Source organism: Pongo pygmaeus, chromosome 15 (assembly GCF_028885625.2).
Source record: "Pongo pygmaeus isolate AG05252 chromosome 15, NHGRI_mPonPyg2-v2.0_pri, whole genome shotgun sequence".
Taxonomy (NCBI): domain Eukaryota; kingdom Metazoa; phylum Chordata; class Mammalia; order Primates; family Hominidae; genus Pongo; species Pongo pygmaeus.
The window spans coordinates 71497451-71505482 of record NC_072388.2 but is presented as its reverse complement, the minus strand read 5'-3'; positions in this window follow the sequence as shown (position 1 = coordinate 71505482).

Sequence of the window (8032 nt, the reverse complement as noted above, 5' to 3'; positions counted from 1 at the left end):
TCTGATGTCTGGAATTCAGCCATATGGACCACCCTTAGCAGATCACATTTCAAACTTTCAACTTATTTTCTCAGAAAATCTTCATATAGATATGAATTACATATGGCTATGAATAGAGAATTCTGGGCAAGAAAAATGATTGGTAACATTGTATCACTCAGGAGTTACTGATTATAATGAAGGCAATTCAGGCTCCATTGTTATTGGCAAATAGTATACCTGCCTGTTACAGCCCCCTGTTGGGAACTTCAGTGCAGATATGCATGAAGATGACTTTAGTAGCTAAAATGGGGTGCAGCCTCAGGTGCCTGGGGCCCTCTTCCTGCAGCCTCACTGTACAGATTGCACTGATGTTCCAGAAATAAAAGGAAGGAGTTCTCTGAGCAGAGGCAAATGCTTCCACAAAGCCCACGTGTTTACTTCACTTGAAAGGCACAAGGCATCTCAGAGCGGTAGACTCTCAAACCGGAGCCCAGATGCAGAATTTGGTGTCAATTAATATTACTAATATTTTGGATCTTCTCTGAAAATCATCAATTCTTGCAAAGATATAGTGGGCAGCAGGTTAGAAGCACTGAGGGACTGGAAAGGGGCAGTTGGATCCATCATGCTGAGAAGACTTGATTGACAGTGAGGAAGAAGAGAGCCAGATTTTAGCTCCCCAAATCTGTCTGCATCATGGGACCACAGCATGGCTCAAAGAACAAGTATCACATGTCTGTTATCACAAAACAATATCATAACAGATAATCATTTTGATGATGTTTTTGCAAATAATTCTGTTCCAAATAGCTAAAATGAACAGAAAAAATGGTTTACATTTCAAGGTGTTGAAAGCATTCTATGAGATTACAGATGTGTTGCAATCTGTCTGCTGCCAATAGTATATGAAAGGAATGACATCATTGTGTTGGAAACCTGGATCCCTTTGCTACATATTATCATCATTTATTTTATTTCTACTACAGATAGGATAATGTTATTCAATGAAGACTATGTACTTTTTGGGAGGAGAAAAGTACAATCTTGTTTTATTGTTGGGAACTCCATATGTGGGTATAATATATCCCCCCATTACATGGCCTAACAGAGACATGTCTAAACTGGTTTTATAGGACCTGGAGGAAATATCCTATATAGAAAAACTGGGAGAATAAAATTTGTACTTTCAAGGAAAGGAAAGTAAAATGTGACAAGAGAGCTTTCCTCAATTGTATTCAAGGAGACTCGAATTTGGTGTGAGGCAGTTCACCTAGAATCTATGGAAGGGTCTAATGACTGAAAAACCAAAGGGCTGTGGCCTCAGATTGTCTTGCTTGTGAGGCAGTTCTACAAGATGGCCCCTGAAGACAGGAACGGGAGCCTCTGGCTGTGGCCGTCTGAGAAGACATTCTCGGAGCAGTTCAGGAAGGACGGGTGGGAAGCCAGGCCAGAACGAGGGCAGGCAGCCGAAAGCAAGTTGATCTGGGGCTCAGATAGGCTGGCTTGAAAATGGAACTGCTTTTAAAATATATTTATTTTCTTTTAAATTGACACATAATAATTGCACGTATTTATGGTGCACATTACGGATGTTTTGACACCTGTATACATGTGTAATGATCAAATCAGAGTAATCTGCAAACTCATCACCTCAAACATGTATCATTTCTTTGTGGTAGGAGTATTCGAAACCTTCTCTTTTAGCTATTTTGAAATATATAATACGTTATTTGCAGAACTGATGGAGGTGGTGGAGAAAGGTTTGTTCCAGATGTCCTTCTGCAGGCAATCTGGACGGAGCTGGAAGCATGCCCATCCCTTTCCTGTCCTTGCTGCCTTCAGGCTACCAACCTATGAACTCTGTCCAAGAGCCCATCTCCTTCTGGAGGAACATTGGTTGTTCTATCCTCTCCTCACCCTCAATGCCCTCACCTATGGACCTCCAGGTCACATTTCCATATTCCCGCAGGACAAGGGCACCAGTCCCCAGCTTCCAGGCTCTTCCTCCATTCCACCTCCTGCTATCATTCTGAGTAACCTCAATGTTCCCTGATGACCTACACAATCCCTGGTTTCCAGGGCCCTCACCTTCTCCGTCATGACCCTTGTATGCCTCTCCAGTCCAGCTACACTGTGGTACACCCCAGATACTTCACAATTGCTCTACCTCTGAAACAATAAACTCTGAATGCTGCCTCCTACCATTTACCTACCTTACAGCCTATATTTCCAGATAACTCAGTCCTAAGCTACCAGCTCTATCCTCACCCCCTTTGGAAGCAGCTCTGGTATCTACTGGCTCCACACAGTTTCTCCACCCTGATTTGAATCCTTTGAAATCCTCAACACCCACCTCTCCCTTTCCAACCCCCATATTCATTGAGTCTCCAGGGGCTTTCCATCCTACTGCAGCATCTCATGGATCTTTCCCTCTCTGCACCCCCACTGCTAGGCCCTAACCTGGTTTGAGCCATCATGACCTGTCATTGGTAGCTAGGTCTGACCTTTCTCAGTCTCTGTGCCCACTCCAGTCCCCCACACTGCACACTCTGCTCATGGAGTCCACCCACTGCACCCTCAGCAGGTGGGGGCTTTTCACGCTACCTCCTTCCCCACTTCCTCCTAGGGCAAATGAGTTGCCCCTTGCCATGTGCATTCTATTTGTTCCTATGTCCCTCTTACTCACATCACCGTAGGTTGGTTACATATCTGTATCTTCTACTAGAAGGTGTGGTCTTTGAGGACAAGAACCACTTTCACTCAACTCTCTGAGCTTAGTAGGTGGCATAACACCTGCCACGTGGCCAATCTCAATAAGCACTCATAGACTTAAATGTCCTCAGATATACCTTCCATCAGCTTTTCCCCCTGGGTCATTATCAGGGCAGCCCGGCCTCACTCCTAACTATCTTTTTTTTCTGGGAGGAGACACACTCCTGCCTTCCTCTTTGCAATGCCAATTGCTGGGGTGGTCACTCCTATTCTGCCTTAACATGAGGCTGGGCCGTGGAGGGGGCGGGAGGAGGCAGCAGGGACTGGGGAAAGTCACAGAACACTGTGTGAGTGAACTGGCAGAAGTTCTGTGGGCTCACCAGCTGGCACCCTGGGAGAGAGCCAAAGAGAAAGTTCGTTTTTTCCTGCCCAAAGCTCAGAATCCTGAGAGCAGCTATGAGTCTGAGTGCTAAAGGCTTAGGAGTGAGAAGTGTCAAGGTCACCTCTGCTTTGTGCCTGACCAGGGAGGGGCATTGTGGATGTTGTATGTGTGCGTGGGTATTGCAAACCACTGGGCATGTCTGGATAGCTAATAGCATGCTTCCGCAGTACAGCGAGAGGAAGATCCACTAATCCAATTTGTAATTTATCTTTTGGTTTGCTCCCAATGTTTTCCCTTTGTTTCTGGCTTGATGCATTTATCTGAGGGCTCAGTGAGTTCACCTTGGCAAAGTCTTGCATGAATAGGAGCATTTAACTCAATAGATCAGCTCACAGTCGTGCGTGTGTGTGCACGTGCGCGTGCATGTGTGTGTATATACAGCTTTCTTAACCCCTAAGTGAGGGCCTCCCTCCCAGGAAGGGAACCCAGGATTGGTTGCTGCAGAACAGCTTTGTGAGGGTGGCAAGCAGAAAGCCAGCAGAAAGGGTTGGAGCTGGCTTAGAGAAATTCTGGCCACAGCCAGGCCACAGCTCACAGACTGGGGTAGATAGAAGTGGGCATCTTTGGTTGGAGAAGAAGTGAATAGGAGATATTTATCTATTCTGGACTTCAATTTGACCCCCTTCCCGGAATCCTAGTGTTCTCAAGCTCAAAGGAAACACAGGGGCATCTGGTTCAGTGGTTCCCATCTGCCTGTGGGTCAGAATCACCTAGAATTACTTGTTAAAAATGTAGATTCCTGGGGTCCTTCTCAAACTTCCTGATTTGCAATCTCTAGATGTGGGGCCTGGGACTCTTTCTGTTAAGACATTTGCCCCAGATAAGCTGGGTTACCAGCTGCCTAAGGCCACACTGCTAGTGGTGAACCCAAGTCTTCCCACTCTCCATCCAGGGTGTTTCTTCTTAGAGCTCAAGTGTCCCTGGGGCTTAAAGCTTTAGGAAACAAGGCTTCTATCGGACACAAAGTGGGTATGTGAATAGCTCTCTTATGCTGCTGACCAATAATCTACCTGATTAAATTCTTTTTTTCCTGTAAGGTAGGGCTCAAGGGCTTTAATCTCCACAGTGGGCAGAGACAGCTGAAATGGACCACTCGCTCTGGGATGACCTGGCATCTCCTGATCCTGTGTTTGGCACTAGGCAGGATTCAAAGTCCTTTGTGGCTGCCTTCACTCATTTTCTCTAGGGACCAGCCCTGTTCTCTTGGCGACTTTGAAAAACAGGCTTGGATTCTTCCTGATCTATGGCTAGCTCTTTTTTTCTCTCTCCTTCCCTCCTTCTCTTTTTCTTTCTCTCCTCCCTCTCTCCTTTCCTGTTTCCCTCCCTCCCTCCTTCCCTCTTACCTTCTCTTTCTTTTTTTTTGTTTTTGTTTTTAGCAGCTTTACTGAAATATAATTCACATACCATACAATTTATTTGCTTAAAGTATATGTCGATGATTTTAAGTATATCCACAGAGTTTTGCACAATCTGCACATCACTACAATAAATTTTAGAACATTTTCATCACTCCTCAAAGAAACTCCATACCCATCAGCAGTGATTTTTCATTTGCACCCCGCCAATATCCTAGAGAGTTGTTGTCTCTAGGCAACAACTAGTCTACTTTCTGTCTCTATCAATTTGCCTATTCTGGATATTCTTTGTAAATGGAATCATACAATGTATAGTCTTTTGTGACTGGCTTCTTTCACTTAGCATAATGTTTTCAGGTTTCATCCATGTTGTGATGTGTATCCATACTTCATTCCTTTTTATTGCCAAATAATATTCCATGGTATGAATATGTCACATTTTGTTTAACCCATTTAGCAGTTGACAGACATTTGAATTGTTTCAATTTTTTGGTTATTAAGAATAATGCTGCTATGAACACTTGTGTTCAAATTTTTGTATGGCTGTATGTTTTTATTTCCCCTGGGTATATACCTATGAATGGAATTGCTGGGTCATAGAGTAACTATTTTTAAGCTTTTGAGGAAATTTCAGACTGTTTTCCAAAGCAGCTGCAGCATTTTACATTACCACCATTTTATATTCCAGAACTCTTTACATTCTCACTGACACTTGTTAAAATCTGCCTTTTTTATTACAGCCATCCCAGCGGTTGTGAAGTGGTATCTCATCATGGAATTTATTTGCATTTCTCTAGTGGCTAATGATGTTCAGCATCCTTTCCTGTGTTTTTTGGCTATTTGTGTACCTTCCTTAGAGAAATAATCTGTACAGATCCTTCACCCATCATTTAATTGCATTATTTATTTGTCTTATTACTGAATTTTACAAGTTCTATATATATTCTAAATATAAATACCTTGATAGCCAGATATTTTCTCCCAATCTGGGATATCTTTTCACTTTATTGATGGTGTTCTTTGAGCCACAACAGTTTTAAAATTTTGTTAAAGTTCAATTTATCTATTTTTGTCTTTTGTTGTTTTCATTTTTAGTGTTTTACCTAAGAAACCATTGCCCAATCCAAGATCATGAAGATTTACTTCTATGTTTTCTTCTAACAGTGTGATAGTATTAGCTCTTCTATCCATTTTCAGTTAACTTTTGTATAAGGTGTGAGGTAGGGAATCAAATTTCATTTTTCTACTTCTGTTTCATTTAGTTATTCCAGCACCATTTGTTGAAAAGATGATTCTTTCCCCTATTGAATTGTTTTGACACTCTAGTGAAAAATCAGTTGGCTATAAATGCATGGGTTTATTTCTAGACTCTCAGTTCTCTTCCATCTATCTATATGTCTCTCCTTTTACCAGTACTGTCCTGTCTTGATTACTGTAGCCTTGTCATGAGTTTTGAAATCAGGATATTTCTACTTTTTATGCCCACCTTTCAGCACACACAGCAAGGCTGGGCATGGCTTCAGTGGAAGTATCTGACTAGATGGGCTAAGGACATACAAGGAGAGGAAAGGCCATGGTAAGCATAAGACCAGGAGTCAGGGACCCTAGTCTTTAATCCTTTCCCTGCCATAAGCCTGTATAACCTTATGTAAGTCACTTGATGTTTCTGGGCCTCTGTTTCCTGTTCTGTAGAATGAAGGCTCTGGGGTGGTTGATTGTTAAAGGAATTTTCAATTCTAATAATCTGGAGGCATGGGGGATTCAGTTTACATGGGAAAAGTCCATCACAGGACCCTCTAATTTTATAGCTAAGCATTCATAGACTTGCACTTACTTGAAACTTAGGTATGAGAGAGGAAAGGTACAAGACATGTCTGGATTATGCTGTCATACCAGATAGCAATGAAATTCCCAAAGATTATCAAGGTCATGTCTAAAGACTCAGGTTCTCACTGGCCAAAGATGGGACACTTTGGATGTCAATAAGGACAATTAACACAATGGATCAAAATATATTTAATATATTTAAATTCATGAGTTCATAATGCTGCTTAGCAAAACTCCAATTATTTGGAACTTGTGAATTTTTAGATCTCTTGCTGAGGGGACCCTGGGTCATCTCCTCCAGTTGACCTGGTTTTCATGGCTATCTCACTCTACCCTGGATCCCCATGTCCCTGGGGTCTGTTCCAGCACTGTGTTTACAGTTAGCTTTTATCACTTTTCTAAATCTGTGTTAATCTATTTGGAGATGGCATGGGAGAACTCCAGAGTTATTGGTAGGAGCCAGTCAACCTGGAGTTGGACCAAGCACTGCCTACTAACTGAATAGATAATGCCTCACTCTGATATTCACTATTGCTTTTACTATCATGTAACCACTACCAAAAATCAAGACAGAGAATAATTCCATTACCCCTTTGTGCCCCTTTATAGTTCCATTTCCCACTCTGATATGTACCATTACTTCCCTTTGTTTCCTAGTACAGTTGTCCCTCAATATTCATTAGGGGGTTGGTTCCAGGACTGTCCCCTTTTCCCACGGATACCAAAATCTGAGGAGGCTCAAGTCCCTTATATAAAATGGTGTAGTATTTGTCTGTAACCAAAGCACATTCTCCTATATACTTTACATTATCTCTAGATTGCTTATAATACTTAATACAATGTAAATGCTGTGTCAATCATTTTAATGCTATATTGTTTTTTAATTTTTTTTTTTACTGTTGTTATTTTTTAATTTTTAAAAATATTTTTCATCCATGGTTGTTGAATCCATGGAAACTGTGGATACAGAGGGATGACTCTAAGTAGCTTCTGTTAGATGAAGAAAGCATGCATTCTCTTCAATGTGCGGGTTCTGTGATGATATGCTTTCTCAAACAGGGGCTCACAGATTTTGAGGGGTTAAAAAGGTGACTTTTTAGTGAAGAAGTATGTCCCACCAGCCTGAGGGGCTGAGTGGTAGTCATGACCTAGACGCTAAGCCCTGCTCCTCCAACTCTCTCTGCTCTTCCCACTATAGGGCCTCAGTTTCTTTATGGATAGAACAAAAGGCTGAGGAATGTGCTACCTAGACATGCAACAGTGTGCACTGAGCTAAGCAAGGGAAGACAGGCTAAGGTCACATAGTGTATAACTCCTTGTTCGTTCGTTCCCTCCCTCCCTCCCTCCCTGCCTCCCTGCCTCCCTGCCTTCCTTCCTTTCTTCCTTCCTTGACAAGTCTCACTCTGTCGCCCAGCCAGCAATTGTGTGATCTCAGCTCACTGTAACCTCCACCTCCTGGGTTCAAGTGATTCTTGTGCCTTAGCCTCCTGGGTAGCTGGGATTACAGGTGCCTGCCACCACGCCCAGCTAATTTTTGTATTTTTAGTAGAGATGGGGTTTCACCATGTTGGCCAGGCTGGCCTCAAACTCCTGACCTCAGGTGACCCACCCATCTTGGCCTCTCAAAGTGCGGGGAATACAGGTGTGAGCCACTGTGCCTGGCTTGTATGTGGCTTTCTAAAAAAGGCAAAACTACGGGGTCAGAAAACAAACC